Source organism: Eubalaena glacialis, chromosome 1 (genome assembly GCF_028564815.1).
Source record: "Eubalaena glacialis isolate mEubGla1 chromosome 1, mEubGla1.1.hap2.+ XY, whole genome shotgun sequence".
Lineage (NCBI taxonomy): Eukaryota > Metazoa > Chordata > Mammalia > Artiodactyla > Balaenidae > Eubalaena > Eubalaena glacialis.
The window spans coordinates 225,307,374-225,326,163 of NC_083716.1; the positions used below are offsets into that span (position 1 = coordinate 225,307,374).

General features: G+C 39.5%; 1 pseudogene; it reads right to left on the reverse strand.

The window, feature by feature from the left end:
* Positions 1 to 12,319: 12,319 nt before the first annotated feature.
* LOC133100877 (dihydrolipoyl dehydrogenase, mitochondrial-like) lies at positions 12,320 to 13,884 on the reverse strand (annotated as a pseudogene).
* Positions 13,885 to 18,790: the final 4,906 nt, after the last annotated feature.

Genomic DNA, 18,790 nt, shown 5'->3' on the forward strand with positions numbered 1-18,790 from the left:
ACAACAAGCCCTATAAAAATTGTGGCACAAGGTAGTCCAATTTCTTACAAAGGAAAAATTGAAACATCAAATCTTTTTTTTTTTTTGTAAATGAAGGTTTATGTTTCAAAATATATTTCTGACACCTAAGACCTTCTTTTCCAGATACACTAAACTTTGTGAATTCTGTAGGAAATGGAAACTTTGTTTTAAAAATAAACGTTAAAGCAATTTAAAAATAAAGAAGACCTTCCTTTTGAAATGATGCTAAAAGTTAAGCAAGCCCACGGGCACTATGAACCAAACTTCCTAACAGTTTAACATTTGAAAAGATTGCAATAACAGATGTCCTAGAGTATGTGGCAGGATTCTTCAGTAGCTTAGGGACTACCGAGCAGACGACTTGTTAGAAATTTACACGTTTTTTTCCTGAATTTAAAATACATTCTAAGGTCCTTCAGACATTATAAAATCACGTGCAAGCCCATTTGGAGGTTCGAACAACTCAATATTAAGTCACTGTTAGGACCTGAGTTGTATACTCCCCCAACCCCCCAAAATAAGATATATTGAAATGCTAATCCCCAGTACCTTAGAATGCAACTTTATTTGGAGATAGGCTCTTTACGGAGGTAATCAAGTTAAAACGAGGTAATTAGGGTGGTCCCTAATCCCATACTATTGGTGTCCTCATAAAATGTGGATCTTTGGACACAGAGACAAGACACATGTAGAGGGAAGACAATGTGAAGACACGGGAAGAAAGCCATCTGCAGCCAAGGAACGCCTGAGGCACCCAGAAGCCAGGAGATAGGACACAGAACAGATTCTCCCTCACAGCCTTCAGAGGGAACCAACCCAGCAGACACCGTGATCTCGGACTTCAAGCCGCCAGAACTGAGACAATGAATTTCTATTGTTTAAGCCTCCAATGGTGGTACTTGATTACTGTAGCCCCAGGAAGCCACTCTGACGGCACCTTCTTCATTCACCTCACACTATCGTCCATGAAGGCAGCAGAAGTTAGGTGGACTTGATCTCTGTTCAATCATTCAGGCAAGTTACTTAATTTTCTGAGCCTATTTTCTCATACGTAAAATAAGAACATTAATAATACCGACTATATTCTTTTGAAAATTAAGCAAGCTAAAATAGATAAGACCCTTCTTTTCTAGGTGCATATAAATTCAAGAGCACCACATACAGCCTATTGACCATCTTCCAACAAATGTTTATAAGTCTAGTGGTGGGTAGTTTGATTCTTGTAATTTTTACGCCCCTTAGAAATTCAAGCTCAGCATCACGTCTTCTGTCCATTAGTGCCCATTGTTAATATTGCTGTTACTTCTTCTTATTAATTTTCAATGATCAAAGCCATAAAGTCTCCTGGAACAAAACAATGAATTATCTGTATGTACTGAGGAAGTCATAAACCAGAAAGACAACCTTAGAGCAAGCACCCAGCCTTTCTTGACATGCCATTGTGAATCAGTCTGGGGACACCATAGACTAATTAGCATTATGAGTCATGGTCAAGGAGTCACCCAGCCAGAGAGCAGCTTCCAGTCTCATTTTAGGCAGAAATGTACACGGGGCTGGGTCTTAGTTCTCCCCAACCAGGGATTGAACCCACGGCCCCTGCAGTAAGAGTGCAGAGTTTTAACCACTGGACCACCAGGAAAGTCCCTCCATGCATTCTTTAACCAGATAATCACCCTTGGTTTGTATGGCACAGACTCTTTCAAATAATACCCCAATCTTACAAAACTACATAGAGATGATCTTTGGACTATTGTTTAGATTTGACTATCTGAATTATTTTCTTGCATTGATAGAGATAAGTAAATGTTGATTAAATCACAAGATACCATTTCACACCTATTAGGATGGCTATAATAAAAAAAAATGGGAAATAGCAAGTGTTGGTGAGGATATGGAGATATTGGAACCCTTGTGCATTGCTGGTAGAAATGTACAGGTGCAGTGCTGTGGAAAGCAGTTTGGTAGTTTCTCAAAAGAGTTTAACATAGAATTGCTGTATGACCCAACAATTCCACTCCTAGGTATTTTCCCAAAAGAATTGAAAGCAGGGACTCAGACAGATACATGTGCACCAATCTTCACTGCAGCATCATTCACAACAGCCAAAGGGATGGAAACAACCCAAGTGTACATCAACAGATGAGTGGGTAACAAAATGCCGTATAGGCATACAATGGAATATTTGTAAAAAGAAATGAAGTTCTTAATTATTAGAGAAATGCAGATCAAAACTACAATGAGGTATCACCTCACACCAGTTAGAATGGGCATCATCAGAAAATCTACAAACAACAAATGCTGGAGAGGCTGTGGAGAAAAGTGCAACCCTCTTGCACTGTTGGTGGGAATGTAAATTGATACAGTCACTATGGAGAAGAGTATGGAGGTTCCTTAAAAAACTAAAAATAGAATTACCATATGACCCAGCAATCCCACTACTGGGCATATACCCAGAGAAAACCATAATTCAAAAAGACACATGCACCCCAATGTTCATTGCAGCACTATTAACAATAGCCAGGACATGGAAACAACCTAAATGCCCATCGACAGGCAAATGGATAAAGAAGATGTGGTGCATATATACAATGGAATATTACTCAGCCACAAAAAGGAGCGAAACTGGGTCATTTGTAGAGATGTGGATGGATCTAGAGACTGTCATACAGAGTGAAGTAAGTCAGAAAGAGAAAAACAAATATCGTGTATTGATGCGTATATGTGGAACCTAGAAAAATGGTACAGATGAACCAGTTTTCAGGGTAGAAATTGAGACACAGATGTAGAGAACAAACGTATGGACACCAAGGGGGAAAGTGGCATGGGGGAGGAAGGTGGTGGTGTGATGAATTGGGAGATTGGGATTGACATATATACACTAATATGTATAAAATGGATAACTAATAAGAACCTGCTGTATAAAAAAATAAAATAAAATTCAAAAATTCAAAAAAAAAAAAAAAGAAATGAAGTTCTGATACATGTTACAACATGGATAAACCTTGAAAAGTTTATAGTAAGTGAAATAAGCCAGACACAAAAGGAGAAATATGTGACTCCATTTACATGAAATATTGAGAATAGGCAAATTCATAGGCTCAAAAAGTAGATTAGAGGTTACCAGGGGCAGGGGTGGGAGATAAAGGGAGTTAATTGCTTAATGGGTACCAGAGTTTCTATCTGGAGTGACAGTGTTAATAGATAGTGGTGATGGTTGCACAACACTGTACAGATAATTAATGTCACTGAATTACACACTTAAAAATAGCAAATCTTATGTTGTATACGTTATATTTTACTACAATAAAATAAAAAGAAAGAAAGGTCGATTACATAACTATTCTATTCTTTTCATGTGAAACCAGGGGCTCTATACACATTGATGATCCTATTTCATCCTCACACAATGTTATGAGGCAAGGATCACTGTCTCCATCTGACAACTAAGAAAACTAAGGCTCAGAGAGGGGCTCGTGGCCAAATAGCTACTACCTGAAGAGCTGGGACTGCACTGAAGTCTGAGGGCTTCCTCGGCACTAAGTAGATGAGACATAAATTTTTCTACCTATGATCTATCAAGAGGCCCAAACATAAATATCCATTCCTTCTTTACAGTATCACATCCAGGTTAGTAGTGGAGACAGTCCCTTTGGGCCCCATAAAGAAGCACTTCCTGCCTCTGAAGGTAAATTGAGCAGCTTTCTCAAATCCAGTTGATTATTTGTAAAGATAAGGTTTGCCTTGAAAGTGTCACTGGAATCTTTTATGTATTTGTGATCTCAGTTGTCTGGAAGACAGCCAAGGATCCAGAAGTGAGGAAAAATCACCTGCTAACAACCTATAGGAGAGCAGAAATGAAGGAAATTATGTTCAGCTGGCTATTATGCTGAGGCTGCAGCCTTTTTGCATATTTTTGCAAAGCCTTCTCTTACCCCAGCTTCCAATCTGCAGCTTTAGCAGAGAGGAGCTGGCGTGGGGAGGGGAAAGAGACAGTGTTTCCAAAGAGAATTGAAGGGGCTTTCCTGGTGGTCCAGCAGTTAAGACTCTGCGCTCCCAATGCAGGAGGCCCGGGTCCAATCCCTGGTCAGGGAACCAGATCCCGCATGCCGCAACTAAAAATCCCGTGCGCTGCGACGAAGATCCCACGTGCCCCAACTAAGACCCGGTGCAGGCAAATAAGTAAATAAATATTAAAAAAAAAAAAAAAAAAAGAGGATTGCAAATGACTCTGAAGAAGAGAATCTCCCCTTCCTGGTGAGGTGGACATCCTCACTGCTCCCTTCCATGTCTGGTCCTTTCATCTTCGTCTCCTTCTTGACTCCTCTTTATCTATTGGAATTTTAGGTGTTGGTGATGCTCAGGATTCTGTCCTTCCAACTTCTCTTTTCATATTATACCCTTGCCTTGAATGACCCATACACACACATGGCTTCAGCTACACCTGGTCCCTGATGACATCTGCTTCAGCCCTGTTGGCTCTCCTGGGGACCCTTGTATCCATTACACATCTCCAACTGGATGTCCCTAACTGTATTTATACACTTCCTCTGAAACCTCAGTTTCTGTTGGAATGACAGCACAAAGCAATCCGTCACCCAAACCAGAAACCTGGGAACCCTTCCAGACTCTCTTCTCCTCTCTCTTCTTTTCCTTCATGCTCCTTAGTTTTTCTGTCTTATCAACTCTATCTCCTGTATGTAGTTAATCCACTCCCTCTTTTCCACCCCACAGTGTTTTTTGTTTGTTTGTTTAACGTCTTTATTGGAGTATAATTGCTTTACAATGTTGTCTTAGTTTCTGCTGTATAACAAAGTGAATCAGCTATACATATACATATATCCCCATATCCCCTCCCTCTTACGTCTCCCTCCCACCCTCCCTATCCCACTCCTCTAGGTAGTGACAAAGCACCAAGCTGATCTCCCTGTGCTATGCGGCTGCTTCCCACTAGCTATCTATTTTACATTTGGTAGTGCATATATGTCAATGCTACTCTCTCACTTCATCCCAGCTTACCCTTCCCCCTCCCCATGTCCTCAAGTCCATTCTCTACTTCTGCATCTTTATTCCTGTCCTCCCCCTAGGTTCATCAGAACCACCTTTTTTTTTTTTTAAGATTCCATATATGTGTGTTAGCATACTGTATTTGTTTTTCTCTTTCTGACTTACTTCACTCTGTATGACAGACTCTAGGTCCATCCACTTCACTACAAATAACTAATTTTCGTTTCTTTTTATGGCTGAGTAATATTCCATTGTATATATGTGCCACATCTTCTTTATCCATTCATCTGTCAATGGACACTTAGGTTGCTTCCATGTCCTGGCTATTGTAAATAGTGCTGCAATGAACACTGTGGTACGTGACTCTTTTTGAATTATGGTTTTCTCAGGGTATATGCTGAGTAGTGGGATTGCTGGGTCGTATGGTAGTTCTATTTTCAGTTTTTTTTTTTTTTTAACATCTTTATTGGAGTATAATTGCTTTACAATGGTGTGTTAGATTCTGCTTTATAACAAAGTGAATCAGTTATACATATACATATGTTCCCATATATTTTCAGTTTTTTAAGGAACCTCCATACTGTTCTCCATAGTGGCTGTATCAATTTACATTCCCACCAACAGTGCAAGAGGGTTCCCTTTTCTCCACACCCTCTCCAGCATTTATTGTTTGTAGATTTTTTGATGATGGCCATTCTGACTGCTGTGAGGTGATACCTCATTGTAGTTTTGATTTGCATTTCTCTAATGATTAGTGATGTTGAGCATCCTTTCATGTGCTTGTTGGCAATCAGTATATCCTCTTTGGAGAAACGTCTATTTAGGTCTTCTGCCCATTTTTGGATTGGGTTGTTTGTTTTTCCGATATTGAGCTGTATGAGCTGCTTGTATATTTTGGAGATTAATCCTTTGTCAGTTGCTTCATTTGCAAATATTTTCTCCCATTCTGAGGGTTGTCTTTTGGTCTTGCTTATGGTTTCCTTTGCTGTGCAAAAGCTTTTAAGTTTCATTAAGTCCCATTTGTTTACTTTTGTTTTTATTTCCATTTCTCTAGGAGGTGGGTCAAAAAGGATCTTGCTGTGATTTATGTCATGGAGTGTTCTGCCTATGTTTTCCTCTAAGAGTTTTATAGTATCTGGTCTTACATTTAGGTCTTTAATCCATTTTGAGTTTATTTTTGTGTATGGTGTTAGGAAGTGTCCTAATTTCATTCTTTTACATGTGGCTGTCCAGTTTTCCCAGCACCACTTATTGAAGTGGCTGTCTTTTCTCTATTGTATATTCTTGCTTCCTTTATCAAAGATAAGGTGACCATATGTGTGTGGGTTTATCTCTGGGCTTTCTATGCTGTTCCATTGATCTATATTTCTGTTTTTGTGCCCATACCATGCAGTCTTGATTACTGTGGCTTTGTAGTATAGTCTGAAGTCAGGGAGCCTGATTCCTCCAGCTCCATTTTTCATTCTCAAGATTGCTTTGGGGATTCGGGGTTTTTTGTGTTTCCATACAAATTGTGCAGTTTTTTTGTTCTAGTTCTGTGAAAAATGCCATTGGTAGTTTGATAAGGATTGCACTGAATCTGTAGATTGCTTTGGGTAGTATAGTCATTTTCACAATGTTGATTCTTCCAATCCAAGAACATGGTATTTCTCTCCATCTGTTTGAATCGCCTTTAATTTCTTTCATCAGTGTCTTATAGTTTTCTGCATACAGGTCTTTTGTCTCCTTAGGTAGGTTTATTCCTAGATATTTTATCCTTTTTGTTGCAGTGGTAAATGGGAGTGTTTCCTTAATCTCCCTTTCAGATTTTTCATCATTAGTGTATAGGAATGCAAGAGATTTCTGTGCATTAATTTTGTATCCTGCAACTTTACCAAATTCATTGATTAGCTCTAGTAGTTTTCTGATAGCATCTTTAGGATTCTCTATGTATAGTATATGTCATCTGCAAAACAATGACAGCTTTACTTCTTCTTTTCTGATTTGTATTCCTTTTATTTCTTTTTCTTCTCTGATTGCTGTGGCTAAAACTTCCAAAACTATGTTGAGTAATAGTGGTGAGAGTGGGCATCCCTGTCTTCTTCCTGATTTTAGAGGAAATGGTTTCAGTTTTTCACCATTGAGAACGATGTTGGCTGTGGGTTTGCCATATATGGCCTTATTATGTTGACGTAACTTCTCTCTATGCCTACTTTCTGGAGAGTTTTTATCATAAATGGGTGTTGAATTTTGTTGAAAGCTTTTCCTGCATCTATTGAGATGATCATGTGGTTTTTCTCCTTCAATTTGTTACTATGGTGTATCACATTGATTGATTTGCGTATATTGAAGAATCCTTGCATTCCTGGGATAAACCCCATTTGCTCATGGTGTATGATCCTTGGAATGTGCTGTTCGATTCTGTTTGCTAGTATTTTGTTGAGGATTTTTGCATCTATGTTCATCAGTGATATTGGTGTGTAGTTTTCTTTTTTTGTGACATCTTTTTCTGGTTTTGGTATCAGGGTGATGGTGACCTCGTAGAATGAGTTTGGGAGTGTTCCACCCTCTGCTATATTTTGGAAGAGTTTGAGAAGGATAGGTGTTAGCTCCTCTCTAAATGTTTGATAGAATTCGCCTGTGAAGCCATCTGGTCCTGGGCTTTTGTTTGTTGGAAGATTTTTAATCACAGTGTCAATTTCAGTGTTTTTGATGGGTCTGTTTATATTTTCTATTTCTTCCTGGTTCAGTCTCGGAAGTTTGTGCTTTTCTAAGAATTTGTCCATTTCTGCCAGATTGTCCATTTTATTGGCATATAGTTGCTTGTAGTAATCTCTCATGATCCTTTGTATTTCTGCAGTGTCAGTTGTTACTTCTCCTTTTTCATTTCTGATTCTGTTGATTTGAGTCTTCTCCCTTTTTTCTTGATGAGTCTGGCTATTGGTTTATCAATTTTGTTTGTCTTCTCAAAGAACCAGCTTTTAGTTTTATTAATCTTTGCTATTGTTTCCTTCATTTCTTTTTCATTTATTTCTGATCTGATGTTTATGATTTCTTTCTTTCTGCTAATTTTAGTTTTTTTTGTTCTTCTTTCTCTAATTGCTTTAGGTGTAAGGTGAAGTTGTTTATTTGAGATGTTTCTTGTTTCTTGAGGTAGGGTTGTATTGCTATAAACTTCCTTCTTAGAACTGCTTTTGCTGCATCCCATAGGTTTTGGGTCATCATGTTTTCATTGTTATTCATTTGTAGGTAATTTTTCATTTCCTCTTTGATTTCTTCAGTGATCTCTTGGTTATTTAGTAGTGTATTGTTTAGCCTCCATGTGTTTGTATTTTTTATAGTTTTTTTCCTGTAATTGATGTCTAGTCTCATAGTGTTGTGGTCGGAAAAGATACTTGATACGATTTCAATTTTCTTAAATTTACCAAGGCTTGATTTGTGACCTAAGATATGAACTATTCTGGAGAATGTTCCATGAGCACTTGAGAAGAAAGTGTATTCTGTTGTTTTTGGATAGAATGTCCTATAAATATCAATTAAGTCCATCTTGTTTAATGTGTCATTAAAGCTTGTGTTTCCTTATTTATTTTCATTTTGGATCACCTGTCCATTGGTGAAAGTGGTGTGTTAACGTCCCCTACTATGATTGTGTTACTGTTGATTTCCCCTTTTACGGCTGTTAGCATTTGCCTTATGTACTGTGGTGCTCCTATGTTGGGTGCATAAATATTTACAATTGTTATATCTTCTTCTTGGATTGATCCCTTGATCATTATGTAGTGTCCTTCTTTGTCTCTTGTAATAGTCTTTATTTTAAAGTCTATTTTATCTGATACGAGAATTGCTACTCTAGCTTTCTTTTGATTTCCATTTGCATGGAATAGCTTTTTCCATCCCTTCACTTTCAGTCTGTATGTGTCCCTAGGTCTGCTATGGGTTTCTTGTTGACAGCATATATACAGGTCTTGTTTTTGTATCCATTCAGCCTGTCTATGTCTTTTGGTTGGAGCATTTAATTCATTTACATTTAAGGTAATTATTGACATGTATGTTCCTATTACCATTTCTTAATTGTTTTGGGTTTGTTTTTGTAGGTCTTTTCCTTGTCTTGTGTTTCCCACTTAGAGAAGTTCCTTTAGCATTTGTTGTAAAGCTGGTTTGGTGGTGCTGAATTCTCTTAGCTTTTGCTTGTCTGTAAAGGTTTTAATTTCTCCTTCGAATCTGAATGAGATCCTTGCGTCGTAGAGTGATCTTGGTTGTAGGTTTTTCTCTTTCATCAGTTCACATATGTCCTGCCATTCCCTTCTGGCTTGCAGAGTTTCTGCTGAAAGATCAGCTGTTAACCTTATGGGTATTCCCTTGTATGTTATTTGTTGCTTTTCCCTTGCTGCTTTTAATATTTTTTCTTTGTATTTAAGTTTTGATAGTTTGATTAATATGTGTCTTGGCATGTTTCTCCTTGGATTTATCCTGTATGGAACTCTCTGTGCTTCCCAGACTTGACTATTTCCTTTCTCATGTTAGGGAAGTTTTCAACTATAATCTCTTCAAATATTTTCTCAGTCCCTTTCTTTTTCTCTTCTTCTTCTGGGATCCCTATAATTCGAATGTTGTTGCATTTAATGTTGTCCCAGAGGTCTCCGAGACTGACCTCAATTCTTTTCATTCTTTTTTTTTTTATTCTGCTCTGTGGTAGTTATTTCCACTATTTTATCTTCCAACTCACTTATCTGTTCTTCTGCCTCAGTTATTCTGCTATTGATTCCTTCTAGAGAATTTTTAATTTCATTTATTGTGTTGTTCATCATTGTTTGTTTGCGCTTTAGTTCTTCTAGGTCCTTGTTAAACGTTTCTTGTATTTTCTCCTTTCTATTTCCAAGATTTTGGATCATCTTTACTCTCATTACTCTGAATTCTTTTTCAGGTTGACTGCCTGTTTCCTCTTCATTTGTTTGGTCTAGAGGGTTTTTACCTTGCTCCTTCATCTGTTGCGTATTTCTCTGTCTTCTCATTTTGCTTAACTTACTGTGTTTGGGGTCTCCTTTTCGCAGGCTGCAGGTTTGTAGTTCCCATTGTTTTTTTGTGTCTGCCCCCAGTGGGTAAGTTTGGTTCAGTGGGTTGTGTAGGCTTCCTGGTGGAGGGGACTGGTGACTGTGTTCTGGTGGGTGGGGCTGGATCTCGTCTTTCTGGTGGGCAGAGCTGTGTCCAGTGGTGTGCTTTATGTTGTCTGTGAACTTAGTATGATTTTAGGCAGCCTCTCTGCTAATAGGTGGGGTTGTGTTCCTGTCTTCCTAGTTGTTTGGCATGGGGCGTCCAGCCCTTGGAGCTTGCTGGCCGTTGGGTGGAGCTGCGTCTTAGCGTTGAGACAGAGATCTCTAGGAGAGCTCTCGCTGATTGATATTATGTGGAGCTGGGAGGTCTCTGGTGGTCCAATGTCCTGAACTCGGCTCTTCCACCTCAGGGGCTCAGGCCTGACACCAGGCTGGAGGACCAAGACCCTGTCAGCCACACGGCCAGGTATGTAGGGATTTTCTTGCCTTTTGGGAAGTCTGAGGTCTTCTGCTAGCGTTCAGTAGGTGTTCTGTAGGAGCTGTTCCACATGTAGATGTATTTTTGATGTACTTGTGGGGAGGAAGGTGATCTTCACGTCTTACTCCTCTGCCATCTTGAAGGTTCCCTTCACCCCACTGTGTTTTGCTTAATTCCTCCTTATCAACACCTGCCAGGACCATCCTATATTTGACTCCCTACCTCCCGTCTTATTCCTTTGCAATCTGCCCTCCAGGGAGTGATTAAACAAACAAACAAAACCGTAGTTGGTCATATTTTTCTTCTGCCTAACAGCTTTCAATGGCTAATGTTTGCTTGCAAAATAAATTTCAAACATCCAGACTTGGCATGGCTGACAAGTTCATTCGTGTTCCTTACAGCCTTGTCTCATGCCACTTTCCTACACACACCCCGAGCTGTAGTTCACCTGGCCTACTTGTAATTCCAAAAATGTGCCATGGTTCACCTTGCCTTTGTGCTCAGGTATATACTGTTTTCTCCACCTAGAGCATCCATCCACTCCCTCGTCCTCCACCTCTCTGCATAACCCTTACGTGTTCTTAGGGAGTTAGCTAGACTGTCATCTTCTCTTAGAAGCATGTCCTGACTGCCCTGAGCTGACTTGGAGGCTTCTTTTTCATAGTCTTCCCTTATCAGCCTGTCTCAATATTGATTTTCTCTTATGGTACCCTTACCAGGCTAATTATCATAGGCAGGATCTGGGTCCAGCACGTGTGTGATACATAGGAGGGATAAAAGGTATGTTGAATGAATGCTCCCTGCCTGGAAAATTATTCCTTCTCAGCCCAAGTCATAGGGGGTTGATAGATAACTCCTCCCAGCATTGACAGTAATGCTCTGAGGGCTCCCTGAGACTCCAGGGTTGGAGAGAAAAGACCAATTGTTTGAGACCTGAAAGTCAGAGCTTGTTAGACAGACATTAGAGACATAAAAAGAACAGTAATGATAATGAAACTGGATTATTCGGTGTGGCTACTTGTCAGGGAAACTGGTAGACATCTCTTGTTGGTGACTTCTGGCAATGCTTTCCCTTTCTTTTTTTTTTTTTTTGAATATTTAAGACATGTTTATTTCCATATCTTTATTTCCCACTGTAATACATTGCTTCTCCACTTAATATGTCAATTTTGTATATATACTGCCCTACTTTGGTCAACTATATAACTATACTTCAGACTGTAGACCTCAATAGAACCTTAAAAATCTAAACACAAATTCTACCTCTAACCGCCAAGACTTTGGGGATTAAAATAACTGATAGACCATCATTTTTTATTTACACCAGTTCAGTTTATACATGTTTAACTTATTCTAATGACTGTTTCCAATGTGAAAACCAAGTTTAAAATAACTTGATCACCTTGTTTCAAACACAGCTGTTCACATACCATACTCCAGCTCCACCCACGTAAGTAAATCCTGTATCAGAGATGAAAGCTACTTAGCATAAATTCAGTGAAGTTGAGCCTTTCACAAACAGCATGAAAATATGGGTTGAAGAAAATTTCCCAGGATGCTACTATAAGTAGCTTTTTTTCTGGAGTATTAACACAGTGAAATAAAATATTAAATTTATTTAAAATATAGATATGAGATTATTCCATTCTGTCCAAACCTATTAAATACCTTCCAAAAGTTTTGTAATTCAGTCCTAGAAATTCTTGGAGCTGTGAGCATTTCCTGTTCAGAAATGTTACCTCTATAAAAGCTCCCAGGAAATTTCCGAAAAATATAATCTTCTAATTTAAAAGTTGATCGATTTGCCAAATGATGCAGCCACGTTTGCTTCTCTAAAAGCTTCTGATAAGGTCGGATGTGCAGGACAGACTCTAGCTATATCTTCACAGGATGCTCCATATTCCAGTGCAAGAGCAGCTTCATTTATCATTTCACCAGCACCTGGTCCTAGAATATGTGCTCCCAATACTCTGTCCGTTGATTTCTGCCCAAGTATCTTCACCATGCCATCTGTGTCAGCGTTTGTCTTAGCTCTGCTGTTAGCAGCAAATGGGAATTTCCCAACTTTGTACTCAATACCCACTTCTTTCAACTGCTCTTCTGATTTGCCAACCCAAGCAACTTCAGGGTGTGTGTAAATCACCGATGGTACACAGTTGTAGTCAATGTGCACAGCGCCACCAGCCATCCCCTCAACACAGATAATGCCTTCATCCTCTGCTTTGGGAGCCAGCATTGGACCAGCAACCACATCGCCGATTGCATAGATATTTGGAATTTTAGTTTGGAATCTGGTATTTACTGGAATTCTACCTCTAGGATCCAGCTCAATTCCAAGCTCCTCTAGTCCCAAATTCTTAGTAAAGTGTCGTCGGCCAATGCAAACCAGGAGTACATCACAAGTGATAACTTCAGCTTTACCACCAGAAGCAGCTTCAATAGAATCATCAATTTTTCCATCTGACTTCTCAGTAGCACCAGTAACTTTGGTATTCAATTTAAATTTAAATCCTTGTTTTTGAAGGATGCGTTGAAAGTTTTTAGGTATCTCCGTATCAATTCCAATTCCACCAACATGACCCAAAAACTCAACTGCTGTCACGTCTGCACCAAGTCTTTGCCAAACTGAGCCCAATTCTACACCTATTACTCCTGCACCAATGACAACCATCTTTACTGGAACTTTTTTTAAAGACAAAGCACCTGTAGATGACACTACTGTATCTTCATCAATCGTAATGCCAGGAAAAGGAGTGACTTCTGAACCTGTGGCTATAAGAATGTTCTTTGTATCAGTAACTTGAGTGCTGCCATCGGCTTTCATAGCGGTGACCTGATTTTTCCCAGTTATCTTTCCATATCCGTTTACATGAGCAACCTTATTCTGTTTGAACAAGTGGGCAATTCCACCTGTTAAAGCTTTTACTGCATTACTCTTCTGCTCCATCATCTTCTCTAAATTCAAGCGAACTTCAGACATTTCAATTCCTCTAGATGCAAAATCTTTTCCATGGGCCATATGGTAATAATGAGAGATTCAATAAAGCCTTAGAAGGAATACAACCAATGTTCAAGCATGTTCCACTGAGTGTTTCATTTTTCTCAATGCAGACTACCTTGAAGCCTAACTGGACAGCTTTAATAGCAGCAACATATCCTCCAGGACCAGAACCTATCACTGTTACATCAGCATCAATTGGTTGATCTGCATAAGTTCTCAGTGGCACCGCAGAAACTCCTTGCAGACCATGAGATGTTTGATTGAAATGGCTTCTCTTAGCCAAGGAACAGTACACACGACTCCAGCTCTGCATCTTGCCGCTGGACTTTCCTTTCCCCCAAAGCTTTCACCTCCGCTAAGCGTCTCTGCCGCCTCGCCAAGGTCTCCTCCCTTTCTTTTAATAAGAGTACCTTGGTACTACCTCCTCCACCAACCCAATCCCTGTGTTATAGGTGGGGCTGATCCCAGGCTCCCACGCCATTGGTCGGCACATGACTTGGGCCTGTCCAGTCAGAACATCCCGTTCCCTTTCCCTGAGCAATTGGTTCAGAGATAGGTGCATGACCCGAGCCAGACCAATGACACTAAACACAGGACTTTCTCTGGAGCTAAATAGAGACAGATTTTTTTGTTGTTGTTTGGTGGAAATATAAGGTAGATGTATAAGGCTGCAGTGACTGGTTGCCAGCTTGGGCTCCATATGGGAAAAGACTTGAGAATGAAGGAAGAGTTGAGAGGCAGAAAACCAAATTGCTGCTGCTGATGTTTGAGTGCCCAATCCAACTTTGCATTAAGCCAGGCCTGTTTTGTTTTGTTCTTCTGGTTACGTGATAAAATAATTTCCCCTTTTTGAGTAAGGTGATTCAATTTTGGTCTCTGTTGCTTGCAACCAAAAGATGTTTATTAGTACTGAAATCAGGGTAGTCAGCAAATCTAGAGAGAAAATGTGAATACAGAGGACTCTGGCTCTGTGGTCATGGAAAAGGATGTGTTTCCTTTCATCCAAGTCATTTTACCCAGTGACCCTCTAAGCATGTAGCGGAGGAAAGAGTACCCTGGAGGGAGTGGTGGGTCTCAAACTATGGCCCAACTAGACGGGATACATCTTTTCCCCCTTTCATTTGTACTTGTCAAAAAAAAATGTTTTTCAAAATTTATTTTGTTTTATATTTATTTTTAATTACTAAGCAAACATGAATACATTTTTTCTTATAGAAATTAAAATATTTTAGAAAATGCAGAATGTCTTCTGACTTTTACTTGACCAGTCCCCTCCGGAGGCTACCCTGTATTCGGCTTATATCCTTTAAACCGTATAACTCAGTATAGACACACATAAAAACATAGAGGTTTCTTTTGCACGGTGGCTATGTGGGGATGGTGGCTGTGATTGTGTCAGTTCTGCTCACAAATGCCCTAAGAGTGAAGTTGCATTAAAAAAATCCCACCTACAGAAAACACCTCCCTCTAATTGTCATCCAACCCCAGGAATATCTGAAACTATCTGAAACCCCTCCTGTAAATCTCTTTTATGTATTTAAGAAGCTTTTCTAAAAGATTCTTTTTAATCTGCTATTAAAAATTTTTCTGGAAAGAAGAGAATGAGTTAAACTATATTTTTTGTCATTTTTTTCTCACTCATTTTGTAAAAATTACACACGAACACATGCTTAATGTAAAAGATTAAAAATATAAAATAAATGGAAAGTGGAATAAAAGGGAAAATCTGCCCTTATCTCACGATCTCACCTCACCATTCCCCTCCCCCCTCATTATATTGTGTATTTTTCTGGTCCTTCTTCTCTGCATTTTCATTTTATACACATAGAGCAGCAATGTATTTTAGAAAACTTTTCTGTGTCAGTGTTTTAAGATTAAAAGGTTAAGTTATAAAAAACAGAGAATATGCCTTTAGGTAATGAGACACAGAATGGACAAGTTTGATGGGGGCGGGGAGGCAAGAAATCTAGTACAATAAGCCTGTATAGGGAGGTTGGGCTGCTGGGGTGTTGAGAGTTTGTATGGGACGAAGCACTTAGTGAGGCCGTTTCAAAAGTAAACCTGACCGACTGCCCAGTTTTTCCATCCTTGCTTCTCAAATCTTGGGGCTGGGAGGTTGGTTGTATTTCTGGCAATAATTGGACTTAAATTTTTTCTATTCTTTTTTTTTTTAATTTGTTTATTTTATTTATTTATTTTTGGCTGTGTTGGGTCTTCGTTGCTGCACGCAGGCTTTCTCTAGTTGTGGCGAGCGGGGGCTACCGTTCCTTGCAGTGTGCGGGCTTCTCATTGTGGTGGCTTTTCTTGTTGTGGAGCATGGGCTCTAGGTGTGTGGACTTCAGTAGTTGTGGCACGTGGGCTCAGTAGTTGTGGCACATGGGCTTAGTTGCTCCGTGGCATGTGGGATCTTCCCAGACCAGGGCTCGAACCCGTGTCCCCTGCATTGGCAGGCAGATTCTTAACCACTGCGCCACCAGGGAAGTCCAATTTTTTCTATTCTTAAATGCTACTTAAAGCTCAGTATTTTTTTAAAAACATAATATCTATCCTTTCCTTTTTCAGGTAAATCAAGCTGATTATCTTTTTTTTTCTTTTTTATGTACCAATTTCAAGTATGGCTAGCTTGAGATGGATGGTCTTTGATGAATGATTCTTGTTTTGAGTTTTGTTTTTTAACTGGTAGAAATTTCCTCTTCCTCATCCTCTCCTTCCTCTTTCTTCATTAGTCTTCCTTCTCTTCCAGTATTCAACATGTATTTTTTTTTAGGGGGTAGGGGATGAATTTTCTTTATTTCCATTTCAGACTCTCATTCAATCCAGGCTCAACCTTATCTAACGTGCTAACTATTTTACACTGAGGCTTAGAGAATGCTGATCACACTTTCAAAATATTTGAGCATATAGACATTTGGTGTGATATAAACATACCCCCAGGATGACTGACACTACTGCCCTCTTCCCTGGGAAATAATGTAATGCCATGGGGAAAATCATGGGCTGGGAGTCAGACAGGCCTGGGTGTGTGTCCAGGTGCTGCCCACACTTGTTTCAGGATCTCCAGGAGGTACCTGACAAAGTCTCCGTGTTTTCTTCCATGAAACAGGAAAATGCTTCACTGGGGTATTTCCTTTATTAAATAAAATAATATGTGCAAACCACTGATTCAATACACAAGTGCTATTTTTCCATCCTAACATTTTGACTTAGAGAAGAGTCCAACAGAAATTTCACACCATCCATTTAGTTTACCAGGACAGAGGAGGACAGAGTGATACAAGCAGAAGGTCTGTCTAAAAGGAAACACTGTATTATATTTCTCTTTTATTCACTCAGAAACCTGAGCTTGCCTGACCTAGTGCAGGGAGAAAAGGAAGCACTAGAAATATGATTCCTGCTTCACAGACAAGGGATGATAGAATATATGGTAAATGATTCTGTTTGTTTACTAAAGACATAACCACAATTTCATAATAGTAACAAGCTACCTTCCTGAGCTTCAGTGAATTTCATTTCGAAATCCTTCTTTCATTTTCCTGTTTGTATACCAGGAAGTGTCTGTTGTGAATAAGCCCAAACTAGCTTAAGCTAACACACACACACACACACACACACACACACACACACACGTATTGACTTATTTTCCTGGAAAGAATAAGGGTGGGCTCAAGCACTATTAGATTTGGGGTTTCTCCCCACCGGCTCTTTCCTGAGCTGTATTGGTCTGCTTGCTGGCTTCTAAGAGAGAGTTGATCTGGACTCAGCAAACTTTAGGCTTAGATCATCCTAACTCAGCTTCCTTCTTAGGATACAGATATAAAATGCCAGGGATAGACTCCTATTGTGTCTTCCTGGATCATGTGACTGCCCTTGACCCAGTACCCAGTGACTGGGTGGGGGCATAGGATGTTCTAATTGGCAGGTTGGGTCCTGTACTTCTGTGGCCAGAGTGGATAAGGTTTGGTGACCAGTAGTTCTGCCAGGAACACACAGAATGGAGAGGGGCCCTTTCCCAAAGTCACAGTTTGGTTTTCCCCAGTTCTAATTAAAGCAGTTTGTACCCAGTTGTGATAAATCAGGTACTCAGTTGACCTTTAGTTAATGCTTTGATACTTCCACAATTTATACTAGTTTGAGAAATATGCTCTTAAGTAAGGTATGACCATATAATGAATACTAGAGTGGTGTAGTTTCTATGTAGAAACTACATAGAAAGTATATAAAACAGATAACATGTAAAACATATAAAAGGTTTTTTATTTGTGTATGAATCCTAGAGGTGTTCACAAGATCATTAGAAATTCAGTGTAAATAAAAATAAACTAGCAAGATGCAAGTAAACAATCTTCCCCAGTATTTTTTTTTTAATTGGCTGTTATGGCATGGCCTTACTTCATTAAAAATTTCTAGACTAAAAACTGTGTTTACTAAGATAAATACAAATGATAAAGGTTTTCAAGAGCTGAAGGAGCAACAGAGAAAAACCAAAATGACTTCTCTGTTTTGACTTTGACCATAATTCTAAATTCTGTCCACCTGATGCTTCTACCTTTGAGAGGGTGAAAAGAGGAAAAGAAAGGATGGAAAACTGGAGGGGAGAGAAGGAAGAGAGTGGAGAGGAGGGTATTCCAGATTAATTTTTACCTTCTCAAAAGTGGGATAGTGAAATGAAAAAACACAGGTCCTGGGGCAGATGTTATTGTGTTTTGCACACCAGCTTGCTCTCCCCTCGTCTGAGGCACGTTTACTCAAAGCCCTTCCTCACTCTAAGCCTACGTGCTGCCTAACATTGCAGACCACACTCTCAGCACTGGGGATGGGCCATGACTAACTTGAGCCAGAACGTTTTATCTCCCAACACGTAAGGGCTGTTTTAGAGGTAGTGATAGCAATTAATCCAATCATGGCCAACACGATGCAAGATGATGTTCCCAGGATTTCTGAAAAAGATAGTCATTCTTTCTGGGCTTGATTTGGTGATTTGAGGAAGATTTGCTTAGGGCTGGGGTAGCCATGGAGGATGAAGTCAACCCATGAAGGAAGACAGTTCCGGAGAGGCAGAAAAACTGAGGAGCCTGCCGACACATGAGTCTGGAGGAAGCTGCACCAGAAGCCAGCTCTACCTGTAGAATTTCAATTATATGACTGAATAAATGCTGTTCTTTGTGTAAATTAGTTTGAGTTGGGTTTCAGTTCCATTGAAAATGAAAATGATCTTAATTGGTTTTCTTGGAAGTGCATGAATATCATTCTTCTTTA